The sequence below is a fragment of the Pleurodeles waltl genome, chromosome 11 (genome assembly GCF_031143425.1).
Source record: "Pleurodeles waltl isolate 20211129_DDA chromosome 11, aPleWal1.hap1.20221129, whole genome shotgun sequence".
Taxonomy (NCBI): domain Eukaryota; kingdom Metazoa; phylum Chordata; class Amphibia; order Caudata; family Salamandridae; genus Pleurodeles; species Pleurodeles waltl.
Window position 1 is genome coordinate 171675232 of NC_090450.1, and position 27103 is coordinate 171702334.

Sequence of the window (27103 nt, forward strand, 5' to 3'; positions counted from 1 at the left end):
TAAACTGATGGATACTTCACAACATATTGGTGGAGTGATTGTTTAAACAATCATTCATGGCCTTTTGCTCCTTTCTATGTGTGCTGCAAAATGCAGCACACATAGAGCAAAAAACGAGGAGGAATAAAAGTATTCCTTCTCATTGTGCCAGGCGAATGCCACCCCTGGGGTAATATCTGGCGCTGCCTCAGATTTACTTCTTGTAAATCTGAGTCAGCGTCAAAAGCAATGGGTGTTGTGGTGGAATGCCCACAGTAACAACCATTGCACGTCCCTCTGACTCAGAAAACTGAGTAGTTGGGAGCCATATTTACAAGGAAACGTTAAGCCACAAAAAGTGGCTTATTGTCTCCTTGAAAATATGTTGCAGTAAAAGCGCCACCGGAGCCTCACTGAAAGTGACACTCCGGGGGTGGCAGGGCCTTGTAAATCTGGCCCATTGTCTTTTAAGTAACCCTAACAATCCACACTGCTGTCCCTTCCCACTACCCCTAAAACCCCCTCACGCTCTACTTATCAAGTAATGTATTTTAACACGTATGCCAGCGTGATTGTTGGGGAATCTGAAGCTCTCCCTCCGCCCCACCCCAATCTTACTTACCAAACTGCACCCCTGCTCCTCTCTCTAACACACCTCAGCATGTCTCCTGGATGTTTGGGGCCGATCATGTACCTACTTCTCTGACCTGGGCAACATGTGCAATAGATAACTAAACAATTTGACACACTAGACAACATAGACCAACTTTACATCACACCTCACCTCTACATCTGTTCTTATTGAGATAATTTATGTAGAATGCTATGACCAACATAGGGTGGAGAGAAGATTCTGACTTGTAGATAAACGGGGAAATGTAGATTACTGAACCGCTTTGTTATTCTTTTAATTGAAAAATATGATCTTGGTAGGACCATGTCTGTGTTAGTCCTGTCAAGCACCCGGCTCAAAGTTCTCTGAAACTCTTACTGAAAATCAATAGATTAGATAATAATAAAATTATTTATAATTTACAAAAATACAGACCCAATGGGTGTGCATGTTATATTATTAGCCTTCAATAAGATGAACATTCGTGTAAACAATATTTAGGGCACATATTTAGTCTGTGATATTTAGTACAATATCCATTATTAATGAGGCGCCTTGATGACTCCAACTTAATTTCGGGAAAGCTGCCTGGTCTGATTTTGAAAAATATGTGCGATTCAATAATTTTCACTGAATTGATTTATATTCGTATATTTATAAAATGATCTAATTTCCAATTCATTTTTCATGACTTGAACGGCAGACAGTGATAGAAAGTGTCCCCTTTTCTGAGAATTTCAAACCCGATGTCTATCTAAATGCTAATTCTCGTTTAATCGCTTCACAGGGGGACGTTTCAATGCAAATCTTTAAGAGCAAATATTTGCCCAAGAAGACTGTTCAAACAGGTTAAAGATGCTTAATAGGTTCTGTTTTAATTTGATTTAATTGGTTGACTATTCAGATACAATCTGAAATGTTTAGCTTGCAGGTAAAATCAGAGTTCTAATTCTTTCCACTTTCTCTCCTTCGGGGAGTCCGGATGAATACATAATTTCACTGCAGTAGATCTTCCCTAGAATCTAAAGATGTTCTTCCGCAAAGCAAAAAAAAATGTACATGTTAATAAAACGGATCCCCTTCAAGTGTTAACGCACGTATTATGTTACTCCTTTCTCTCAGAATGTCCTTATATTATTACTTAAGTGAAGGAACAATTTTAAATATTTCACAGTCAACATATTTCACAGTCAACATATTTCACTAGTTCTCCCTCATTTCTTGCAATTCATATTGGTAGACACAGTTCACACAGTTCATTTTACTCCCATTTCAATTATTTTACGCAAGTAAGCTTTACTCAGCCAGTGCTGGAAATCAGCTGACTTCATAAGAGAATGGCTAAGGAAAGCCTAGGTGTAAGAAGATGCCCCTTTTTGGCACAATCACACTAAGGGCCAGATGTAGCAAAAAAATATTTTGCGACCTGCAAATTGCGAGTCATAGCGACTCGCAATTTGCAACTCGCAAAATATTATGCAGAAAGGTGTCTCAGACACCTTCTGCGACTCGCTATGGGGTCGCAAAGACCAACCTCATGAATATTAATGAAGTGGGTCGCAGTTTGCGACCCCATAGCGAGTCAATGCACTCACAGGGATGGTGGCCTGCCGGAGACAGCAGACCACCACGTCTGTGACTGCTTTTAGATAAAGCAGTTTTTTTTCTCTTTTTGCAGCTCGTTTTCCTTAAAGGAAAACGAGCTGCAAAACGAAAAACTTCCGAAACCATTTGGTTTCGTTTTTTTCAGAGTAGGCAGTGGTCCTTAGGACCACTGCCTGCTCTGAAAAAATATTTTTTGGGGCATTCATAAAGGGTAAGGGGTCCCATGGGGACCCTTTCCCTTTTGCGAATGTGTTACCATCCACTTCAAGTGGATGGTAACTGCGAGTTGGTTTGCGACCGCATTCGTGGTCCCAAACCAACTCAGCATGGCGATGCGGTCGCAAATAGGAAGGGAACACCCCTTCCTATTTGCGAGTCGCAGCCTCAAATTACGAGTCGGTACCGACTCGCAATTTGCGGTTGTGCATCGCGTTTGGCCTTTTGCGCCTCGCAAACTGCGTTTTTCGCAGTTTGCGAGGCGCAAAAGGCTTCCTACATCTGGCCCTAAATTATTTGGAATGATGCTGTTGGTTTATGTCTCTGTGCACTAGCACTCTGCTAACCAAACCACAGTACATGTGCTCTAACCCCTAAAACAAGTTGAATTTGGTTATACTTCTGACTGGCACACTTAATTTACATATAAATAATTTTATAGTGTTTCAAGTATACCCAGGACCCGCAAATCAAATGTCACTAATGGACTGCAGCACATATTGTGCCACCACTAAAGCGACAAGGCAAAGCATCAATCCAGGCCTAGCTCTGCAGGGTTAAGCTGCAAAATCGACCTGTCAAATAAACCCTTATTGAGAGGCCTAAACCCTCTTTTTAAATAATAGTAAGCCACCCTTAAGTTAGCCACGAGTGCCCATAAGGCAGGGTGTGTAGTATTTAAAAGCAGGACAGGTAAAAGTTTAATATTAAACATGTCATAACAGTGAAAAGGCACCAAAATCTATCTTCGCTGTAGCAGGATTAGCCCTGTCATAAGAAAGCATTGAGATACTTTAATAAAGTCAATAGGGCAATTTCTGCTTAAGAACCAGATAAAATGTTAAATGTTTAACTTTTTTAAACATTTATTACAAACCAAATTTATTTATACATCTGAATTTGTGACAAAGATGTCACAAAAGATACTTTTAAAAAGTTACCTTTATCCTGCCTAAAGCCTCTAGAAGCCCATTTCTTTGACGTTTCAACTGTCACCCAGGAGCTAGATAGCTCCTTGAATAGGTGTGTATTGGCTCCCAGAACTGAGACTAAAGACCTTGGGTATGGGGAAGTGTTTTGTTCCTCTGTCAGAATGACCATCTGGGCTGTGCCCAGGAACTTTATAATCTTCAAAGGGGCCTGCTCTGTCACAAGTAGATGTAGCTAACATCTGGGCCAGCCCCCTCTATTGTTCTCCTAGGCAGGCAGGCACTGATCCCAGTGGAAGGCAAAATGTTCCTTAAACCAGTGTTGAGTGACCACAGTGGAGGGTTTGCTCATTTCCCTGGCCATATCTCTAGGGTGGGCATAGGAGCTCTGCACAAGAGAGGAAAGACCCTGCCATCTTGGTTTAAGGTACAGAGGGGCTATGTAGGATTGTTTGCCATAGGGCACACAGGAACTGCTACAAAAGTGTGTAGGTTTACCACTGCAAACTCTATTCTCTATTGGTCAGGGAGGAATCAGGAATCACCCCCACCCATAAGCTGTGGCCAGGCATAGTTATGACACCCTCAGGCATCTTGTGCAGAATACTGCTGGACCAGTGGAAAGCAGCAGAAGGACTGGATTTGCTGTTGCAAACCGCTGAGGCAACTCTAAGGGCTGGACCTACCCCTAGTTCAAAGAAGTGGACTTCCAAGAATCAGTTGGCTGACCCGCTGTTAAGGTACAGGGACACAACATCACTCTCCACCTGTGATGCCAGATGATTTCACATAGCATTCTACGGATGTAGGAATAATACAGTCCATTAAAATAAAACATAAAATCATTAAACAATTAATTTACCAACATTTTGGAATTGTCCACAACTATGAAGGACCATAACTATAAAAACTGATAGTCATCTCAGCAAGAAAATTGCATGAACCCATGTTACCATGGATTATGATCCCCTTGGACTACAATCCCCAGCAGCACTCAATCCTTGGCACGCATGTAATGACACACAACAGACAACCAGACTTGTTGGAAACTGTGGTGGCACAGACACTAACACCAACAAATGAAGGCACTTGGTTCTGTTTGATTTCCCTTCATGCTGAAAATAACTTGGATGAGACAACTCCCACACCTAGGGAATGGCACAGCCAGAACATTTATCTCTACATTCCAGTCACCTAAGTATTGGACAAGACGTGATGGAGCTGCCACAAAGATTGAGGCCTACCCATCTAGAGTGCTTATGCCCTCGCACACTATGTTGCTACACTCTGGTAGCCAAGCTGGGCATGTAATGCAGATGCATTTCATATAGATACACTAACAAATGTCAGCAACCAGAGACAAAATATATTAAGACACCTGATTGATACTGTTTCCTCATTGTTTTTAAATAGTGGAATGAATAGAACATTCAATCTAGGTGAGCAATTTTGTTGACTCATGAACACTACAGGTTTGTGGGGGCACTAAGCCTACTTGGAATCTAATTATATATATATATATATATATATATATATATATATATATATATATATATATATATATATAGTGTGTTTTTCATGGAGTTAACCCATGAATCATTGGAGGAAACACATGGTATGTAAGTACATCACATAAACAGACAAGAACCATTCATTTGTTCGTATCTCCCAATGTATGTATTCTCAGTATTGATTACTATATCATTTGTATTTAGTGTTCTAGTGTGAAGCGGGCACCTTCATGAGGAAGATCTCAATTATGTACCATACTACAGAGGTTGGAAAGCATTAGCACGTAACATCACTTTGAGGAGTGTGACCTCAGTGTTTGGAATTCACTCTTTTTAAAAACCCAAGCACTATGGACCAATTTGCTGTGGGCACCTTAAAATGATTGCAGCCCTTAAGAAAGGGGCTACATGAACTGTATTTATGGGTCTCTACCTTTTAGGAAAATAGTCGATAAGCAAGCTATAGACTCTAGGACACAGTCTGTGTAACCTGAATAAACTTTCTATTTTTAAATTCCATGTGTTCAATGTACATGTCTAGGATTGTGATGTTTGTAATATGCAAGATGCAAGTGTGTTAAAAATATGATCTAAAATTCCGATTAAGTAAAGTGATTAAACACATTGAATAATTCATTTGTGTGTTATATAAAGTAATTTGTGAACTGAATGGCTAGTGAGGGACTCTCTTGTTCTTTACTACTTTAAATGGTCCCTCACTCGTGGACCTGAACTGGATCTGACCCTGTATGGTTTATGATAGGTAGTGAAAGTGACATTGGCTGCTCTTTGACCACCAGTGATAAGTTAGGAAACAATTTGACATGAACATTGAATCTCATTAGGCCACAAGAAGGTAGGTAACACAATATCAGACCCTAATTTCCACACAAGAGCTACGGAAAAAATGCATGGCTCCTAGGGAGCGTTATTTGCTTTCCTTTAGTGGAGCCTGCTTTCCAATCTCTAACCTCGAGACTCAAGGGCAGTCTAGGGGCACCAAACTGTAAACCATGGTTAGCAACGGCGCCCCTGGTGCTCAGAAGCACTAAACATGTACACTTACAGAACAAATCTATGGACAAAACTTTGAACGTTGAAACGCTTCACAAGAATGCATTTGAACTTCTTTCTATTTGCCATTTCTCCTCAGGGAAACAGGTTTTCCCTTTGCAGAAACCTTTTCCTCTACACCACTACCAGTTATGAGGGTGTATATCTCTTGCTCACATCAAGATAATGGGTGCACTCCTGCCCTTGTTAGGGATTAAGTTTCTGGCCATTTCAGCGTGGGAAACCTATTCACATTTGTGCCTTTCCCTGGAATGGACCTTGTTAACAAATCTGCACAAGTGTTAAATGTTATGATAATACATCATTTTATATGTGACTTAATCCTTTTATAAGTACAAAAAAGTTATGTTTTGTGAATTAATCACATCAATTTGCACCTGTGCTCCTTGATTGCCCAAATACTTTTGTAACCCAGGAACTTAGTGTGTGTTACGCATTTGATAGGTGGTTTTTAATCATTATCAGAACTGTTGGTCATTGAATCATTCATAAGAGGGATAAAAATAACGTGTTTGTGAAATGCAAAAACAAGCTATAGAAAAAGTAATGAGACAGCAATGAAAGTGAATTCCAAAAATCTTTCAGCTCATGGAAGGCAAGTGTACCACTTTACATTTTGATGGACTGCCCATCATCAGAGTAAATTACTTGGTGTCCATGGCAGAGGGACTCCCCACCAAATGTATAAATGACCTCCAAGCAGACGGTCATTTATAATGCATTAGCAGGAACAGCCGTCACAGAGGTTCCCATCAATGCATATTGATGTTTGGTAAAAGGCTGCATCAGCATGATGAGGCCTTGCACCAAACGGTTTTATTTTTTTTAATTTCCAAAAAGAAAGTCCTAAAACAGGATTTTCTTTTTAAAAATAAAAATAAAACAATTCTCCTCTTGCTGTGGAAATCATCCCCCCATTGTGGGGGGACCATTATTTGCACTTGACTGTCCCTCACCACCCGGGTTTGCCTGGTGGTGACGGACACAAGGCCGAACTGGGAGCTTTTGTCAGACCAGCCCCCATAGGATGCATAGAAAGCGAGCCTGACCACTACAATGGGGGTTGTGGGGTTCTCCCCCACCAAGAGAATTTGAGGAAAAAAATGGCAAAAACAGTGCATTATAAGACACATTTTTCATTATATATTCAACTGTATTAGTTTTTAAAGCATAGTAAATGATGACCTTACAGTGCACCAGGGTGCAGCAATCTTTATTGGGGTTTCTCAATGATTCTCTCACCATTACCCTCTAACAGTGCCTGTCATCTTTCCAAAATCTCTCTCTCACATATATTTCATTTGTTTTATAGTGCATCTCTTAACAGCGTAGGGTGTCGGAGAACATTATATTACACAGACAAACAGAGACAACGAATCATACATGTGTAAATCAGTGTATAGAAAATGTTGACAAAGGGGACTACAATGTGTAGGATTCAGTTGTCATCCATGCTGGTAGGGATTTTTTAAGAGTGCTGGGTCTGGCGATTAGGAATGTAACAAAGTGGTTAGGGTTGTCTTTGCTAATAATTTATTTCTACTCAAACAAACCCTCAAATTTAGGATAATCAAAGACTGAGAAAAAACATCACTTTCAAACCTGTACCATGCAGTTTGCATGCAGAGCTTCATGGCAGATTGAAACTCATTGTGCTAGAATTTGATTGTAATTTATAAATTGCACTGTAAAAAAAGTAGCGCTGTGACAAAGTATCCCACTGAGCTATGCACATAAAATTCTGTTCTGTGATCAGCACAGTACACGTTCTTTGCTGCAGGCATAGTAATCATCTGCGCTACCTTAGATGAGTCAAAAATGCCACTAGACAAAACTTTGATCTCTCTCCATCAGGTACATTAATCACCAAATGTATCTTGGCACTTTTATTGTTGCCTGAATACTGTTGGGTATACAAGGAACTCTGCAGTGCTTTTAAAACTGATGTACTGCTACAAAAGCCGTTTTAGTAACCAAAGCAGCCCACAACCCTTCCAGTCCCCCGGAGAAATGCCTGGTACAGCCAGTTCGGCCTTGGATGGACAGTAAAAAATGACTATATGTTTGCCCATCATGCGTGGGTGGGTGGTTATACAGACATCTCAATGATGACCATTGCTAAGTTGGACAGTTAGAGAGGTTAGGCTATAGTGGTGACAGAGTAGTCTCCGTTGCACTGGAGTACACATGCTGTCAGCATATAAAGCAGGTCCTTAGTGGGTTCCTCAGGTACTGCAAAAGCTAGGTACTGGGATCCTCCATGGTTCTGAAAAGAGTTCTGTTCTGCCCTATATTGCTTCTCCTAAACAGAAAGGTTTTCATTCTCTCCCTGTGAGCTAAACAGTCATGCAAGCTCTTTGATACTTCTGCAGAAGAGAACCTGCTTGTGAGTTAAAGTTGAAGAGCCTAGCTGCCTACAAGGATCCCTGGGAGACACTGTGAGAACTACGCCACTCCAGGGTAAAAGGATGCCTAACTGTAAAAGAATCCTTCATCATCTATCTGCACCGTTTGGTGCCCAAGTTAATTGTCCTCTTCTCCAGAGCTTGTTTGTGAATCTTCTTTGTCTACGACTGCAGGAAACCTGTGTGCACCCCCAGTTGCCATGTGGAGCCTTGAGGCCCCGCTCTTCTCTCCCCTCTGGCAGGAAGGTTCAGAGGTAGCTGGGTGCAGTTGTACTGCTCCATGACTAATGAGCAAGTGAAAATCTATCAAGTAGTTTCATATATATTAATATTTTCAATCCTAGTTCATTGTCTTCAGCTTTGCAGTACAAGAAATATCAATCAGAATCCATGCCCCTGGACCTCGCCGGCAGAAAATTCAAGTCAGCAAAGACCAGTCAGCGTAAACTCCCATAACTGCAATTCAGCCAGTTGAGATATGTTTGGCTCAGCCCACTGGCACTGCCCAGTAGACCATTTTAAGCTCAAAAAGACATGTCACACAAATGATTGTGTGGAGTCTTAAACCCACAACCTATGCTTATTTGCCAGAGGCAATGTCATTCACCTGGACAAGTTTGATTAAACTTTTAATGGAGACCCCTTGCCAATTAAATTGGAGGCTATGGGTGCCTACGTGGACACAACTGTTTTGATCTATATGAAAGACTAAGTTCAAGGTTAAAGTTCTTGGTCACTGCAAACCTCAAGCTCAAGTAATCTAAGATCACAAACATTTCAGCTTTACCTAGGCTCTCGATTCAGCCGAGAGTCTCATGTTAGGATTAAAGGCCTGATTCTAAGAGGGTGTTAAAAGCATACCCACCAGCCAATAACAGATATACAGTTGCGTCATGTTGGGTGAACAACTACCAATTTTAGGTTGGTGAATGGTGGACATTCCTTTCCTGGAGACCTCCACACCACCACCAACATCTCAGGCAAAGAAAAGGTAGTGGATAATCCAAAATGGCTGACCCACCCCAAAGTCTGATGGAGTTAACTCTTTGAAAGTGACAGATATTCATGGCAAGAGTATATTTTTTTCTCTATGGTGGAAAATAGCCCCAGTACATCAGGGATACAAGATATGAGTGCACAGGACATGTATCTCAAAATTGAGGGTACACTTCCAGGGCTCTCATTTTTTGGAGACATTCTTCCAGGTGCTACGATGAGTTTTGCTAGATTTTCCACAGGAGTTTTCTCATCTATTTAGCTTCTCCAGTTTGTGTTCTACCACTTTAGATGAAGGAATTGTCTTCTTCTGAAATATGAATCAGTAGGCCTTTCATTATTTTCTTCAGAGATGTTGACGTTTCCCAAGTACTGGCTCCCATAGACATTGATGGTAATTGCATGGCTCATTGATTTAAATTATAAATACTTGGACTTATTTTTTTCTCATTTTACCTCTATAACTTTATGGTACCTCGTGATTGTTCTTTTACCTTTCTTAAATATATAGGGTTTGGACCTTTGCATTCGTTATTTCGTAAATGTATTTCTATTTCAGCTGTTACCAACATCCATTACATGTCAAGTTGTATGCATGGCATTTGCTACTGTAAGGGGAGTCAAGGAATAACTTTAGATTTACTTCTATCTGGCCACTTGTTCATTTTTTCCTTCCAAATATAAGAGAGTGTGTAAAAAAGACATCTATTTGAGAAATGCCCTGTAATTCACATGCTAGTATGGGCACCCCGGAATTCAGAGATGTGCAAATAACCACTGCTCCTCAACACCTTATCTTGTGCCCATTTTGGAAATACAAAGGTTTTCTTGATAGCTATTATTTACTCTTTATATTTCAGCAAATGAATTGCTGTATACCCAGTATAGAATGAAAACCCAGTGCAGGGTGCAGGTCATTTATTGGCTCTGGGTACCTAGAGTTCTTGATGAACCTACAAGCCCTATATATCTCCTCAACCAGAAGAGTCCAGCAGACGTAACGGTATATTGCTTTAAAAAATCTGACATTGCAGGAAAAAGTTACAGAGTAAAACGTGGAGAAAAATTGCAGATTTTTTCACCTCAATTTCAATATTCTTTTTTTTTAGTTGTTATTTTCTGTAGGAAACCCTTGTAGGATCTACACAAATTACCCCTTGCTGAATTCAGAATTTTGTCTACTTCTCAGAAATGTTTCAGTTTCTGGGATCCAGCATTGGTTTCATGCCCATTTCTGTCACTGACTGGAAGGAGGCTGAAAGCACAAAAAATCATAAAAATGGGGTATGTCCCAGTAAAATGCCAACATTGTGTTGAAAAATTGGGTTTTCTGATTCAAGTCTGCCTGTTCCTGAAAGCTGGGAAGCTGGTGATTTTAGCACCGCAAACCCTTTGTTGATGCCGTTTTCAGGGAAAAAAACACAAGCCTTCTTCTGCAGCCCCTTTTTCCCCATTTGTTTGAAAAAAACTAAATTTTCACTGTATTTTGGCTAATTTCTTGGCCTCCTTCTGGGGAACCCACAAAGTCTGGGTACCTCTAGAATCCCTAGGATGTTGGAAAAAAAGGACGCAAATTTGGCGTGGGTAGCTTATGTGGACAAACTTTTATGAGGGCCTAAGCGCAAACTGCCCCAAATAGCCAAAAAAAGGCTTGTCACCTGAGGGGGAAAGGGCCTGGCAGCGAAGGGGTTAAAAAAAAACTAGTGCGATCGTAGTACATATACACAGCTGGTGTCCATGAGACACAGCTCAGTTCAATTGTATAAGATGCTAGTAAAGCGTCATGAGTCTGCAAAACTTGTGGTTTAGACCCCAAGACTCAAAACCGTTTGCTGTTGAGTTCTCCACATTTAGAGGTATTTATGAGGTTAGTACATTTTTAGGCAGCTCAATACAATATCTATAGGCAGAAATTAGTTATTTCGAAAGAATATCAGAGAAAGAAATATTGTGGGCCAAACTATCATGCCAAGGATATTAGAGGACAAAAATATTGTGAAGGTAAGTTTCTATGGGTTAGCAAAGTTTCACTATATATAATTCCACATATCTGTACCTTGACTATATATATATATATATATATATATATATATATATATATATATATATATATATGTATATATATATATATATATATATATATATTACATTTTATGATGGAGTTCTGCATTTCATATGAATTCATTTGAAAGAATATCTATCTAAATTAGAGAAGAAAGGTTTTTAGCATATGTATGCATTGTAAGAAGGATTCCGACTATTAAACAGGAGCTGAAACAGCTTTCCTCAAAAAAACCTAAAGAATGTACTAAAAGATTGAATGATATCAACATTCAGAGGTTTTTCTTTCAGCTGAGGGTTGAGAGCTTTCCTTTTCAACAGGAATTGTCAAGGACTGAATATTGAACATTGTCTTATTATGCAGTGTCGGGGTACACTTGCTCTGTTTGTATGCCTACTCTTGTACAATGCTCCCTGTAAATTATTACATCTGATGTTTAGTAAGAATAAAATAAGGACTGCAAAAGGAGCTTTATTTTAAATCTTTTGTGGATCCCTTTTGAAGTCATGAACAAAATAAAATTGATCATAAAACACATATGCAGCACATATGAAATTCAATTAAATTAGTCTTTGCTTTGGAAAGAAGCACAAAAACCTAATTTTATGAGGACATTTTTCCCTGAAACACGTTCATCATGTCAAAATCTCTCCAAAGTTTTGAAAGTCCAGATAATGTCACCTGTCAACGAAGTTGTGCGACTCTAACAAAATTCACAGCTTAACACAGTTGACAAGTTTATTTGCTTTGCCACACATTGCACATGTAATTTTAATTTCACAGACTTCCAGTCATAACGCAACAGTTTATTGCTCAAAATCCTTTTAGAAAGAAGTGACCGACAATCATGTCTCTGAAAGCTCCAGATACAGTCATCTTGATGGAGATGCATCGCATGGAATGCTCTCGTGACATCTTACAGCAGTTAACTTTCACACACAATGGTGCTTATAATAATGCTCCCATTTTATCCCGAAAAACGACTCCCATACTTATTATGATACTGCAAGCCTCCATTTTCCTGGATGATTTCCTCTCCCCACTATTAATGCTGTACCCTTTTTCTTAGCCAATGACCATAGCCAATACTTCATAAAATTACAATCGAGAAGGTGAATCGTTGTGGATATTTATAAATATGTTTTTTTTTTTTGTAAAAAAAGCCACGGGTGCCTATTTTGTGCAATTGTGGCTTTGAAAAATTACATATCTGTGTAATCTTTGTGAATTCCCTGCAACATCTTTGATGCTCTGGTCTGAAAGGTTTTGTCGGACACAGTAGGCTCAATTCCCAAAACGAATGTAAAAGTACAGAAGGAGATTTATATCTCCGTCTGAAAGTACTTTTACACTTTTTTCAACTCACAAATATTCCATGAAGTACACCTAGGAAGCTGCCCCGGGGGCAGGCTTTCAAGCGCATATCGCATCACACTTTAGCTAGTACGATGTATCTTCGTTCAACATTTTTATTGGTGCCTGAAAGTACTTCAAAAGGATGTCCTCTCATGACAGGAACTGTTACAAACTTACTTGTAACCATCTGAACTACAAATATTTGGTTCCCAACCTGTGGTCCGAGGACCCCTCGGGGTCTGTAAAGCCTCCTCAGTGGTTCTGCAACTGCTTAAAAAATTTAGATTTTCCTAGTTTATGACGGAAGGTCTTAATTTTATTAAAGACACGGAGGCTCCTATTATGCGTTTCTTTTCTCGCTTTAATAAATGAGCAGCAGTTAACAGAAACTACAAATCCCATAAGGCTTAACACAGACATCGAATGGGATTAAAAACGTAGTACAAAACACATATGAACCAATAGTAATAGTGCCATGCCATTGTGATGTCAATTGACTGCAAGCAGCCCTCTTTTCTTGCAAATAAAGTCAATTAGTGATGAATAATGGGAATAATAAACAAAGAATAAACAATGCCATAAGAAATGCAAACACATCAGAACAAAAGTCTAAAATCCTGCAAAGGAAGGAATGGTCCGGCAAAACAGGAGGAGACGATCCAAAGCTTGAAAGAAGCGGAGCATTCGGATGGTGTGAAGAGGTCTAACTAGGACGTTAGTTGAGTGGTCGAAACCGGTGCTAGAAGAAAGGGAGGGAGAAATATAGTTATACTAGAGGTGGGATAATACTCGCCTCCGTGTCTTTAATAAAATTAAGACTTTCCGTCATAAACTAGGAAAATCTACATTTTATGACAAGACCGGAGGCTCCTATTATGTCAGTTTAAAGCATATTAATTACATTCAATGAAACATTGTCAACAGGTTTGCAATAAAAAACTTTAAAGTATTATCCTTAGACCAGTCTGCAGATTTCAGAATATCCTCCAAACGAGATCCTACCCAGAAGGCTTTGGAAGCCATAGCCCCTCTGGAAGAATGAGCTCCAAATCTGGAAATGTCAATACCCGCTAAGGACATAATCCATCTCACCCAACGAGCTAATGTAGCAGACGAAACCAGGATAGGGGTTCCTGAAAGAGATAAGAAGTTGGGAGGAGGATGTTCTCAAATCTGCAGTCCCTTGTTCATAAACCTTGAGACACTGAACTACACATAATTCCGGATGTTGCGGAAAATAAGGATAAAAAACTGACGATAAGTTGGTTTTGGTACGTCGTACAACCGAAAACAACACTCCCGAAGGATTGGACTATCTGGCAAAGAAATCAAATATTTTAAAACAATATTGATGTCCCACAACTGATTATACTTTGGTAGAGGAGGTTTGGAAAATTTTACTCCCTTCAGTAATCGGCATACCATCCGATGTTCGCCTACGGGTTTCCCATTGACATTAATATGGTTGGAAGAAATAGCAGATCTATAAAGATTGATAGTGCAGGATGCTTTACCTTTACTGGCTTCTGCGGCCAAAAAATTAACAACAAAAATTACATCTGCTGAAAAGGGATCAATTTGCCTTCCCAAACACCAGCAGTCCTATAGAGACCAGGCTGCCTTGTAGGCTTTTTTGGTGCCTGGGCCCCAGGAATTTGAGATATATTGGGAAGCCTCCGCCGAAATGACGGGGGAAGATTGGGAATACCTGAGTTCTTCCAAGCGGATAGAGTTAGGATATTGTCTACAATAAGGGGATGAGAATGTTGAAGAGGGTCTAGCAGTAAATCTGGGAAGGACGGAATTAGTAAGGGAAAATCTATCGACAGTTCCAACAGAGTGGGAAACCAAATTTGAGATTGCCAAAACAGGACTATGAGAATGAGAGAGGCATGCTGACGTCTGGCGGGTGCTAAGACCCTGTTGATCATTCTAAAAGGAGGAAAGGCGTAGTTGAGGGAATGAGACCAGTTTTGTGAGAAAGCATCTGATGCTAAGGCTAAGGGATCTGGGCGCCAGCTGTAAAACTGAGGAAGCTGTGTGTTCAGTCGAGATGCAAATAGGTCTATGGAGAACGGGCCCCATAAAGATTGTATGTTGTGCAAAAACTGAAGTGTGAAGTCTCCAATCGCTGGAGTCTTGAAGATGACGAGAATGCCAATCTGCCACCGTGTTGAGAACTCCTGGAAGGTACTCTGCATGAACCGAAAGATGGTTTGAGAGGCAAAACTCCCAAAAACTCTTGGCTAGATCCGCCAGAGGTTTGGACTTTGTACCCCAAGATGGTTTATGTATCTGACCGCGGAGATATTGTCCATCCTGAGAAGGATTGCACAATGCACTTTGTGTTTTGCTAGGCTTCTGATTGCAAAGGAGCCGGCAAGCATCTCTAAACAATTGATGTGCAATTTGGACTCCTGGGTTGACCATGTACCTCCAGTCGAGATGGGACCACTCCAACCTAGATGACTTGCATCGTATTCTAACACAAGATCTTGGGCTGATGGAAAAATACTTTTCCCATTCCAAGCATCTAAATGGTCTATCCACCATTGAAGCTCTGTGCGTGACTCTACGTCTCAAGGAACGAGATCGGAATACAAGAGCCCCTTCCTCAAGTGTTGAATCTTCAGTCTTTGAAGTAAGCGGTAATGAAGGGGACCTGGAAAAGATTGCCTGGATAGAAGAGGAGAGAAGGCCTACAATTTGAGCTAAAGTTCGGAGAGAAATGAGAGAACTGCGAAGAATTTGTAAAATTTCTGATTTTATAGATTTTATTTTTGTCGAAGGCAGAAGAAGGGTAGCTGAAAGAGAATTGATCTGGAATCCCAAGAATTCTATGATTTGGGAGGGTGTTAGGAGAGATTTTTGTCTGTTTATTATAAACTCAAGTCTTCTAAAAGAGAGAAAGTCGTTTGTAAGTGAACTAGAAGAGTTTGAGGAGACTGACTTAAAATGAGGATGTCTTCTAGGTAAATGAATAGTCTTATCCCCTGAGCTCTTAGAAAAGCTACTACGGGCTTCATGAGTTTGGTGAAACACCACAGGGCAGACGAGAGACCGAAGGGCAGAGAGGTAAAGTGATACATTTGACCCAACCATTGAAATTGAAGAAATTTTCTGAACTCTGGATGAACAGGAAGCACTAAATAAGCGTCCTGTAGATCCAGTCTGACCATCCAGTCGTTCTGAAGAAGTATATCTCTGAGATGAAGAATTGTCTCCATTTTGAAATGCCGGTATACCACAAACCGGTTGAAATGTTTTAGCTTGATGACTGGACGCATCTTTTTGTTCTTCTTTTGAATCAGAAAAATTGGGCTGATAAATCCCGACGGATGGGGATGAGTGGTTGAAACCGCCTTTTTCTGTAACAGGGTGTTTACCTCGAGAGATATTAGATGAACCATTTCTGTGGAAAATTTGGTAGGAGGTTGGAAAAAAGTTTGCACGGGAGCAGAATAAAGCTCTATTTTGTAACCTTGCACCGTGTTTAACACCCAAACATCTGCGGTAATTGCTAGCCAATTTGACAGAAAATGGAAGATACGACCCCCTGTCGGTAAAAAAAACACATGAGGGCTTACCTGTTGGATTGGAGACTCTGGTATGTCTGGCGGACCTGGAGCGATAACCTCTGCCACGTTGGGGGTAGAATTGTGGTCTGAAGTCCTGCTGGTAGGAACTGTGGTAACCTCTGGAGCCTTGAGCCGGTAAAGCGACCCCTGTCTCTACCGGCCCTGGCAAAAACACGTTGGTGAAACATCTTCCTCATGGACTGTTGAGCTTTGTCCAACGAGGTAAAAGTAGCCACGTATTTGCTGAGGTCTTTTATGAAGAATTCTACCAAAAGTTGTCCATCTGATTGAATATGAGGTTGTACGGCGGCCAAATTGATTAGTTTGGGATCTAGTTTAATAAGAAGGCCTTTGCGCCGCTCATGGATAAGAGAGGAATTTGCGTTCCCCAGAAGACAGAAGCAACGTTGAACCCATAACGATAATTCTTCTGGTTCTAGAAAGGTACCCTCTAGTCTGGCCGACTCAACCAGATCAAATATCCTAGTAAGTGGCCCCATAACGTCCAAAAGTTTGTCCTGACAAGAGGACCACGCTTTGTCCACTCCTTTGCGAGGATCTTTACCCTGCTTAGTAAAGAAAGTCAACATTTGTTGGTCAATAGCAGGGGTAATGGTAGCCTTGTTCGGAAGTACAGGACGAGGGCATTCTGACTTCAGCTTAGATCTAGTTTGCTTATCTAGAGGCGAAAATAATTTTTGAGCCACATAGCGACCCACATGGTCCGCTGGGAACCACTCAGTAGAATTAGGATGATGAATTTGAGAGGGGTCAAACATGGGGAACCCTTCCGAATCAAATAGAGAGGGAGTAGCTGAGGCTACTTTTGATTTCTTGGGAGGAGGAATGAAAAAAGTATCATCATTGTCCTTGTCAGATATATAAGAATCTGAATCTACATCAGGCATGTCCTCATCTGTATCTTGGATGACGGAAATAGGAACAGGAAGAAAATTACATTCTTTAAATTTACGTTTTAAAGAAGATTTTGAGGCCATATTATTATACTCCTTGGCAAGAGCCTTGTGAGGAACCGCGTCCTCTGGCATGTGTGAGATGGACTCACTTTCCTTTTGCGTCCCCACACCTGGCTTTGTTGGTGGGTGTTTACCGCATTCCCCCGCAGTCTGGGTCGAAGATTTGGATAATAAATGTGAAAAATTGTTTTCTAAATTTTTTGATAATTCTTGTATAGAGGACAAAACTGCCTGATGGACAGAACTCCTAATGAAATTACAGAGTTCATGTCTTATGTCTTCTAACTCAGTGGAAACACCCTGTTCTATTGTGGAAGTGCCAGGTTCCATGGTAGGAAAAATATCAATAAATCAATAAATAAATAAGAACTGTAATTAAATCAAGCTACAGAAAAAACTGTAGTAAAGGGGAAAAAATGAAGCTGAGATAAAGATTCTGTCGAAAAAACCTGCCAGGAAAACGGTGGGTTACTAGAAGAAATAATGGTTGGAAAAGAGCCAAAACCTCTGCATAGGTAGAGGTTAAATAAATAAATAAACACCGTATTGGCACAACGAAACGTTGTTGCCAAACGGGAAACAACGCGGGGAGTAAATTAATGGAGCGGGCACTCCCGAACAGGTTCTTCGCCTCAGGAGCAATCCGAATGACGGTTGCTGCTTGAGGGAAAAGAATCTCAGGAATGCTAGATGCGCGAGAGGAGCGAGCAAGAAATGTAAACAAGAACCGAAGCGTTCAGCTCAGAACAGCGCGACCGCTGTGTCAGAGCGAGCACGAGTTAATGAAGAGGGAAATAATAGAAACTCGTGCTGCAACCTGCCGACAACATAATATATTTTAACAACGATAGAAATATAAACATGAAAACACCGAGTATTAAGTAAGTAGACAAATAAATACATGAGTATATGAAAAATGCGACTTATATTGACTGCAGCAGCAAGAAAAGAGGGCTGCTTGCAGTCAAGTGACATCACAAAGGCATGGCACTATTACTATTGGTTCATATGTGTTTTGTACTACGTTTTTAATCCCATTGGCTGTCTGTGTTAAGCGTTATGGGATTTGTAGTTTCTCTTGACTGCTGCTCATTTATTAAAGCGAGAAAAGAAAAGCATAATCGGAGCCTCCGGTCTTGTCATAAAATTAAATAACATTAATAGATTACGTCCCCAGCTTTCAGTAATGACTTAGTGGGGGTCCCCGGATTTCAATCATGATTCAGTTGAGGTCCACGGGTTCCAGTAATGATAAAGTGGGGGTCCACAGATGTCAAAAGGTTGGGAACCACTATAATTCTGCACTCAGGCAATGGGTAACACCCATATATCAGTGCACACAGTGACCATTCACAAAAAGTAATTTACATGTTTTTTCAGAATAAGCCATTTTAATAATCAGCAGTTCTTCAAAATTTGTTGGAAAGGGGTAGTAAAACGCAAGCATCTAAAACAAAACTAAGACGCTGAGTTAATAGAGAACATTCACTGAATGGTTATAATTTTTGTTCTCTATTTTTTTAGCAACTCAGCAGTATGTGAGAATTCCTAGCTGTTTCTGGCAGAAATGGAGGGCGAATTTCACAACAGACCAGGTTCACAATGATTTTCTTTTGACTTACGTTTGTAGTAGTACTCCTGGCTTACTTTTGGGTTCCTGTAGTAAGCCAGGAGTAACTTTAGTGTGTTTTTATGCTTACTAATGGAATTAATTAGCAATCCAGAAGTACTGCAAGAGTAACTCACATTTTCTGTTATCCAATTCTTGGGGACTCGGGTCCAACAATATTATTATCAATAGGTGTGACTTACTTGTATAGTACTCATACCATACTCCTAGAATTCAGGAGTAAGCCAGGGGTAACAATACGTCTGGGCAAAATCCCCGTGAACTGAGCACAACATCTTTGTGGGTCTAGTGGAAGGTTTGTCAGACACTATGGGCCCAAATGTCAAAACAAATATAATAGTTCAAAAAGGAGATTTACATCTCCGTCTGAAAGTATGTTTACATATATTTTAGGTCACAAATATTCCCAGAAGTACGCCTGGTAAATTGTACAATGCACATGCTTCCACGCACCCTAATGAGAATGTACTCTAACAACTCCTGCAGGCCCCTCAGAGCCCTGTGCGGAAACCTAAATAGTGTAGTCTTCAGCACAGGGCGAATGCAGTCCTTTGACCAAGTGCGCATTTTCTTTCCTAATTTTAGGTTCGGCCCTTGAGACAGCTTTAGTTATATCACCACACTATTTGTTTTCGATAAAAAATAGACAGAATGTAAATAGAGAGGCTTTTGGTCAGCAGGCTTCATCAAATGGTCTGTTAGGTGATCATTTACATTTTGCTGTGTGCCATGCAGTGTGAAGCAATGGGTCAGCCCACTTCACAAATTGGCTCCCTTCAATCTGAGTGACAGCACGTAGCCTGCATGCATGGCTCACGCCCGTCTAAAATAATTCCTTTCTCTTCAATGATAAAGCTGGTACCAAGGGTTGTTTTTTATTCTGGATATTTTTTCCATTGAATTTAAATAGCAACTATTTATTTTGCCTGCACTTTGGGAGCTTAGAAGGATGGTGATTTATTTCCCATGCCTATCCAAGATTATAACGTTTTTAAGTGACAATGGTACATTTTAGATGCCTATAATTTGGGTGATCGGTAAAGTGGTAATTTATTATTGTCTCTTTCACAAATATGAATAATAAAACACATGGCCTTACAGAAAGGCTTACTCTTGAAAGAATTATTAGTAAACATCAGTGAATAATTTTTAGGTTCTGAAACTTTAATGAATACACCTGACAGGCATGTTTAGTTGGCTGCAAGTTTTCTTCCTGCTTGCAACAAAAAATTAAAAAGAAATTAATGAGCACCCAAGTTTGTCAAGCCCAAACCTAGTGGCTTTGCCAATGCTTGTTTTGCTCTGCCTGGAAAACATAGATTATCCTTGGAGAAAGTCCCTCCTGTACACCCCCACTAAACCTGTTCCTTTTACAATCCTCTACCGGGAGTACATTTCTGACAATTTGCCAAGTGGCAATATGTCGGATTGGTGAATTTAAATGCCCACAAAAGTTTGTGGACATTCACAAACTATCAAGGTAAACCACACCTTCTAATGCCTACTTTTCAATCTTTGCATGGGAGTTGGTACTGCAGATTTTTCCGCATTTGTGGTAGTAAATTCATGTATGCCCACTAGTAATTCTTTTGTGAATTCCTGTCAGGCGTAAATTATGGCCTATATTTATACTTTTTGACGCAAATTAGCGCTAGCACAGATTTGCATCAAAAAGTTTACCGCCGGCTAACGCCATTCCAACGCGCCAGCCGGGCACCTTATTTATGGAATGACGTTAGCCGGCACTGCGGTCTGGTTAGCGTAAAAATAAATGGCTCTAACTGGGCAGCAGAGACGTAGGGAAGAATGGGGGTTGTGCGTCAAAGAATGGTGCAAGTCAGGTTAGAGTAAAAAATATGAACTCAAACCTGACTAAGGTAATTTTTTGACGCACAACCCCTATGGAAATGACTCCTATCTTAGCAAAGACAGGAGTCATGCCCCCCTGCCTAACGGCCATGCCATGCCAGGGGACTCCTATTTGTAAAAAATAAAAATAGGTACCTCTACTTACCGTAGATGGGTCCCCCCATTCATGGGTGTCCTCCAGGGGTGGGCGAGGGTGGCAGGGGGTGTACCTGGGGCCAGGGAACGGCACCTGTGGACTGCTTACAGGGTCTGAGACCATCTAAATGAGCCCACAGGTCCCTTAATGCCTGCTCCGCACCAGGCATTAAAAAATTACTCTAAATTGGTTTCGTCATTTTTTAAGGTTCTCCCTGTCCAGTGCGTCATTTTTGCACGGAGTATAAATAAGGTGCAAAGGCTTTAGAGTCATTTTTTGCCCTGGAATGCCTACCTTGCATCTCATTAACGCAAGGTAGGTTTCCACTGTAAAAAAATGACGCAAACTCCATAAATTTGGTGCTATACGGGTCTAGCGCCAAAGTATAAATAAGTTTCTGCCGGATTTGCGTAAAAAGAATTAAGCAAATTCGGCGTCAAGAGAGCATAAACATGCTCCTATATACTTTCAACCATAAATACACGTTTCTGCCGTAAATACCTTAGTGAAGAAGATATTGCTGTAATTTTCTGTACCACTACTCATACTCATGGCTTCCTCCTGAATTCCAGGTGTATGGCAGGGGTGAGCACTTAAGGTGCTAATGTTATAAATCCTGATTGTATTTTATTAATACTCATCGCATTTCTTCCCAATCATGCCCTTAATGCCAGATGTACTAAATTTTGGTTAGAAAAAGCGGAGACGATTTTTTGAAGACTAGATACTTATTTTGCAAACCAAAATATGTACTAAGCGTCAGTTAGCAAAATATGGATTACTATGGTGTCCTAATCCTACATACCTAACTAATAATCATTAGATAGATCACAAACTGTGACTCAATCCGATTGTCCACAATCACAGAGATGGTGGCCTGAGATTGTTTTAAAATACAGTATTTTTTGAGAAGCCCATTTTCCATAAGGAAACAGAGTACATTTTAAAAAGTGCTTTTTATTAGGGTGTGTATGCAAGTGCTCTGACATGTTGTGATCTACCTGGGCTTTTATCCAAGCCCACCGTACGCCCCTCACTATCACTCGTTCATGAGCTTGCCTTTCAAACATCCTTTGTTGTCATTGGCAAATGCTTTACTTTGTTCCTCCTTGGGCAGTTTTACTACCGCCTTGGCCATCGACCCTGTTACATGGATAATGGCACTTTTTCCAATATGTTTGACTGTAAGCGAACTTCTTTTTCCTTTTGTGTCTCTCCTTCGAGCTCATGCTCATGGTGTCTGTGGCGCTTTGAATCAGCTCGCTTATGTCAACGGTTTTACTTTTCATTTTCAATTTATGTGGCAAGGAAACTTCAGTTAGGAATTTATAATGCTAATAGCTCTATCTCGAGCAAACGTGAGAGCCATTGCATTGCAAATGCTTGTTAGCTTTCAGTTGTCCCTTGGACCACTGCCTATTCCCCCAGAAGCGTTTTCCCAATTTTCACAGTGATGAAGGAGTCCAAAAGTTAGATCTTCACTTTTGAGAATGAGTTGGCACCACCATTTTTGAGTTGGTAACTTTTCAATACTTTGCAACCGGAATTCCAGTTGCAAACCACTGATACATCTGATACTGTTTTGGAATTCAGAAGGGACGCCCAAAACGCACCTCTTGCACACACGGAACTGGTATTCATTTATAAATCCATTTGAGGGTCAGTAAATCTTTACCAAAACCAAAATGAGTTTTGTACATTGCCAGAATCATTTTTGAGGTTGTAAATTTCAAAATGTAAAATGCTTACTTCATCTGACCCACAAACAATATTGTAGAATGCTAAAACTGTGCATGTTCATGTCCATATTTTGAGCAAACATTTAGGATAAACATTCTGTGAAAAATATAATTCTTGTGAATCACTATACCACTGGGAAAATTGAGACATATTTATGCTTTGGCAAAATGTGCAAGTGCACTATATGAATATATACACATAGAAATGGATAACATTGTGGCTTGGAAACTCTGAATATAATAAAAGAAACAGATAAGAACATGAACAATTCAATATGGAATGCAGAATTAGGTTGTGGCACATATAAATAGAGTAGAGGTATGTAACAGTGCAGAATGGGAGTGTCCAATGTGGATCCAGAAGAGGCAGATCCATACAGAGTTTTTAGAATAACAACTCTCTGTCCAAATGGCTTCCGTTTAGGTATACTCCAAGTAAATATATCTTATCTGCAGAGCATGACAATCTGTCATGGGTCAGAAACTATGTAGAAAACCCTGGTGTAGGATCACCGTGTGTAAAAGAATGTTTATTCCTTTACACTAGCCCCATTTTACTTTAGCCCACTGTCATCCAACCAGACAGTCCAAGGCCAGAAGCAATGAGAATTACAAATAATTCTCATATCCCCTTGGACTCGAAACCACTCTCTGGCTGGAGTCCGCTTCTTCTGTAGAATCCCTGATTAAGGGTTTTCAGACTTTGTCTACAGCTATTCAGGAGGGAGAACATTTTCCTCAGCATTTGGTCAGGATAGAGGTGCAGTCCAGATTTGTATAGGATGTGGTGTTTCATTCTTTGATAGTCTTAGGTCTTCAGTAAAGGTGTCAGCCAGGGTTGTGTTAGCCAGTCGCCACCTACATTTGAGGGGATGGAAGTTTGATTCCTCACAAAAGATCTGTATTCTTTGTATGCCCTTTGCAAGCTCCAAATGGTTTGGGGAAGAATTGGAGGAAGTTTTACAGAAGTCCTTCAAAAGTCAAAAGCAAACCCAGCCCTTTAACGTCAGACACAGAATTTTTGATAAGGGAAAAAGGGTTTTGACAAGAGTGAAAGATATGGCTTTTCATTCAACAGGTCTAGGTTTCAGCCTAGAAATCAGCGGAGTGACTCTTCAGATCAGACCTCGGGGCAAAGGTAATCCGAGTCAGTGATCCTGACTGTCCCAGAGAAGTGATCTCAGTTAAGAACCCTCTTCTGTTTCAGGATCAATAAATGTCCAACTTCTTGCAAAATATGCCCTAAGGATTGTGTCTGCAGGGTCTACAGTACTGTTTGCTCCTCTTCCCCGGTGTACAAATTCTTCCCCTCTTCAGTGCCAGTGAATCCACTAAAAAGGATCAATGACTTCCCAACACCTTGGACAAATGGTACCTGAGGATTGTGTCTGCAGGCTCTACGATCCTGTTTGCTCCTTTCCCCAAATGTACAAATTCTTCCCTCTACCAGTGCCACTGAATCCGCTAAAGAGACAGTCATTGATGGACAACATTGCTTCTTTAGTTCAGAAAAAAGCAGTAGTTCTAGTTCTGTTGCTTGAAAGGAAATGCAGGTAATACTCGAGAGAATTTCTCAACCAAAAATCACCCGGGGAGAACCAAAGGATTGTAGACTTGAAGGAAGTGAGCAATTATGTTCTCACAGTCCATTTTAAAATAAGCTTCCTGCAACAAGTGATTCCTTGGAGATTTCTCATCCAAGATAGATTTGCAGGATGCTTGTCTACATATATCAGTTGCCCTACCTTGCCAGCAATCTGTCCAGTTCTGTGTGAGGGATGAGCATTGGCAGTTCCAGGTTATTCATTTTGAGTTGAATACTTCTGGGGGTGCTGGCCCCAGTGATTGTCCACCTTCACAGCAAGAGGTTTTAGATTTAGCCTTATGACATCCTAATTTAAGCATCTTTTTAACCTCTGTCTGTGGCTCACACATTGAAGGTCTGCCAAGAAATGAACACATTTGGTTTCCTTATAAATTTGACGAAGTCGATTTTGGATCCTTCTCAAGACCTGGGTTTTATTGGTGCCAGGTTTAGGACAGGTGCCAGAAAAGTTTCCCTGCCTTCTAAGAGGCAAATGAAGTTATGCTTTCATCTGAGGCATATTGCGAGGTATAAACTGAAAAGATTTCAGATCTCATAGAGAGACTGAATGTAGTATGTGCTGTCTTCATAGCCTTATCGACCTTTTTATCAACAGCAACAACAATAGCTTTGTTGAACAGTGACGGTTGCCCCACCAAATTGGCCAAAAGAAGGTCAAAAGAAAGGGACTGTGGAAACTCAAGAACCCATCTTTGCCAATGGATAAAGTCTGCCCAGAAATCTCGGAACAGTAACTCTATCTGGAGCTTTCTATTCCCTGTGAAGCAATCCTTGAATTGCTGTAATAACAGGAAAATGCATGCACATCCTAAGTATGGAATGTAGTACATTATGGGGGTTATTCTAACTTTGGAGGAGTGTTAATCCATCCCAAAAGTGACGGTAAAGTGACGGATATACCACCAGCCGTATTACGAGTTCCATAGGATATAATGGACTCGTAATACGGCTGGTGGTAAATCCGTCACTTTTCCGTCACTTTTGGGACGGATTAACACCTCCTCCAAAGTTGGAATAACCCCCTATGTGCTGAATTATACTGACCTACTCCTTGTTAATGGACAGAGGTGCTTACAAAAATCCTATAATTTAAATGAAGGTTAGCTGTAGGAGCCCTCTGAAATTGGCAAAACCAGTCACTGCTCGTGGAATGCTGCTCTGAATCCAAAGGCAATTGCAGGTTAGAAAAAAGATAGGAAAAAGCAAGCTTCATTTCCTCTTTTGGAATATTTTTCCCTCTTGGATAGGGGTCTTCAAACTGGGGTGGTGGCCCCCCTAGGGGGGCCCAAGTGACCCCAAGGGGGGCGCCAGGTTCTGGACAAAAGAAGCATTATACTGGTAGCAGTGTATTGTTTTATGGAGGGGCAGTAAGCCACTCTGTAATGGGTCTTCACTAACATATTTTGTTATTTATATCCTGCCTGGGAGAAGGTGTCAAAAGGGAAGGGACTTCAAATATTCTTTACACCCTTCACCCCAAATTCTATTAATCACACTGTGGGTAGGTTTACAAGTTAGTAAAGCCTGCCTGGCCAGAATAATATGTTTTGCAATCATGTATAAATATATATATATAAATCAGTAATAGAACTTAACTGAAATGTTTAAATACGTCTAGACATATTTAAACATTGCCAGTTTAATAAAATAATTGTGAAACTTTTTGAGGGGGGCTCCAGATTATTATTTTTTTCCACGGGGGGGTGCGGCATTAAATAGTTTGAAGACCACTGCTTTAGGAGCACATGATTTATCAGAAAACCCCATATCGTCCTCATCATGATCAGAAGACGCACAGGAGGATGTCGAGAGAGAAGAGGAAATAGAAACTTGTGAGGAAGGAGATGAAACAGGGCAGTGGTGAAGAGAGACCACTGTGACTCCATAAGCCGCCAAAATAGAATGAACCAGTTCCTGAAATCCCCTGTCAGCCACTGGAGAACAGCAAGAACCAGCCTGAGAACAGCCTCTCACCCCTTAAGAGGATCACTCCTAAGAGGCATATTTCCCCACTGAAGTCAAAATGGAGACTGAAAGATCAAGAACCATGGGCCAGATTTATTATTCATCTAATAGCGATTACCTACTTGCGATTATCTGCAAATCGCAATTATGTAATCGCTGTTTGAATGTATGAAACTCCAGGAGTTTTATTTAGCGATACCAATGGCTCGCAAATCAACCTACCTCATTAATATTCATGAGGTAGGTCACAATTTGCGACCCATTATGAATAGTTATAATCACAGGGATGGTGGCCTGCTGGGTTCCGCAGACCACCATGTCTGTGATTGCTTTTAAATGAAGCAATCCTTTTTTTTTTTTTGCAGCCCATTTTCCTTAAAGGAAAATGATATGCATTTTAAAAAGCATTTTCATTTTCTAAGAGCAGGCAGTGGTCCGTGGGACCACTGCCTGCTCTTAGAAAATGTTTTTGCATGCATTCACAAAGGGGAAGGGGTCCCCGGGTCCTTCTTCCCATTTGCAAATGGGTTACCACCTACTTGAAGTAGCTGGTAAAGTGCGAATGCTTTGCAACCACATTTCGCTCACGAAACATTCCTACATACAGCTGCGATTCGGTATTAGGAAGGGACGCCCTTGACATGCCCCTTCCTAATACCGAATTGGTATGTAGTCGCAATTCCAATTTGCAATTTGGTAACAAGTTACCGATACATCAGATATCTCCCACCATCTCACTATGCATAAAGCCAAACGTTACTCAGGGAACAGGGGGCCTCATTTACTACGTTTTGGCGTAGGGCAGCCCTGTGAGCCTTTTTACCTTGCTGCCCTGTGTCAAAACAAAACGGCAGGAA

The 27103-nt window shown here is 40.6% G+C and overlaps 1 long non-coding RNA gene across 3 annotated transcripts in view; it reads right to left on the reverse strand.

Moving 5' to 3' along the window:
- LOC138265550 (uncharacterized) overlaps nucleotides 1-27103 on the reverse strand; it is a 205383-nt gene that overhangs the window by 71314 nt on the left and 106966 nt on the right. The window lies entirely within an intron of this gene.